Source organism: Egretta garzetta, unplaced genomic scaffold (genome assembly GCF_000687185.1).
Source record: "Egretta garzetta isolate BGI_Z169 unplaced genomic scaffold, ASM68718v1 scaffold508, whole genome shotgun sequence".
NCBI lineage: Eukaryota > Metazoa > Chordata > Aves > Pelecaniformes > Ardeidae > Egretta > Egretta garzetta.
This window is the reverse complement of record NW_009260609.1, coordinates 1,010,744-1,012,458: the sequence shown is the minus strand read 5'-3', so window position 1 is coordinate 1,012,458 and position 1,715 is coordinate 1,010,744.

The window sequence follows — 1,715 nt, the reverse complement described above, 5'->3', positions numbered from 1 at the left end:
GGGGGAAACAGCACAGACAGAGAATTGAGGTGAAACTTGGAGCATGAAAACATCAGTTGCTCCAGGTGTTAGAGCCAGGGATGTCGCACATCCCATGGAGGAGCAAACCACAAGCACAGTGGAGGAGACCTGGTCTGGTAAGTCATGACCTGAAATTCCTCCTCATTTCACCTCCAAGACAGGCTCCGTATTTCCTAATACTGCAAAGGCAGGTGGTGAAACCATCTCAGGTGGCTCCATACGACATCCCTTATTCTTCACCATTAACTGCTCACATGGGCATGACTTGCTCTCCTCCTGCTAGTGGTTATAGCTCGCTGGCTGCCAGACCCTGCCCAGCTCTGCGGCTCAGCAGTCGAACAGACTGGGAGATCACAGCAAGAGCTCCTTTTGGAAAGTGAGCAGTGTCATTGCACAGGGGTTTCACCCATGCCTTTGCTCTGAGTCTGGCTGCTTTCTGTCTCTGTTTGATGTATCTTACCTAGCTAATTTCTTGTTCCTTGTATAATTTATTGTGGGTACCTTGAGGAAACAAATGTGGGAGCTGAGGGAATCTAGAAGCACCAAAAGTTTTTAGCAAATTGGCATGGGGCTTCTAAGTCCTCTTTACAGGTAGGCTCTTAGCACCTATGTTGTCTGCTCTTCTCCGTTACATGCCAATCGCTGGTATTTTTGGAAGAGAAGGATGTTGTGAAATATTTCCTGGAAGTGCTGTTCTCCGTTGTGGTGTGTTAGGCAGTGTGGCAAATGTTGCGAGATCAGTGCAGAAGCAGCAACATCCCAGCCACAGCAGCATCCAGTAGTGCCAAAAAAGGAGCCATAAAGAAGAAAAGAGTCCTTGTGTCTGAGGATGCAACATGTGAGAAAGGGCTGAGTTGGGAGCATGGCGCAGACAGTCCGGTTTAACTGGAAAGCAGTGACAGCTGCTTCCCAACCAACACTGGACGAGAGCTTTAGGGACAGGAATGGATTTTACTTCTGGATGGCAGCTCATCAAAACCTTGGGCTGCATCCTCAGCTGGTGCAGCCATCGGTGCTCGGCAAGACTCAAACTGGTGGCACAGAGTCACCATTATGGTTGGGTGGAAGTCCTGCCTCATGGTCACCCCGTCTACCAGCAGAAAGGGAAAATGTCTCTAGAGGAAGCAAAATTAACCACTGGAATCCTTGCAATCTGTAATAAATATTTGAGGTGTAAAAAGCTCTAACAAAATGCAATAGAGTCAGGCATGAAAGTGCAATCGGCCTTTTTTAACTTGAAATAGCGTGATATCAGCAACGCTGCAGTGTCTGGGAGCACTCTGAATAAAAATGTGGCTGCATTTAGGAATGACGGTATTTGTACAAGAAATATTCAAAGGGCTGAAGTCTTCAGTCTCTAATTAGTCACGGGAGCGAACATCATTGGCTTTCTGTGAAAGAACAGCAGATTGTTGCCGTTCTGTCTTTCTAAATACATGTCCTGTTTTTCCTTTGGTATATTTCATTATAAAATACAATATTAAAGCTTTAAAAAGTCTTTATTAGCTAGCAGATGGTTTTGCAAGTCATTTTAATGAGATGAAGAAAACTTTAATGGCAGACATTTAAAGTTGTGCTTAGACAGACTATTGCCTTTGGAAAAATCTCGGGAATGTTTTCTCCTTGTTTTTGGTGGAGCTTGGCACCAGATTATGTACAAGGAAATAGAAGGGGATGATTTACGCTGACTGGTT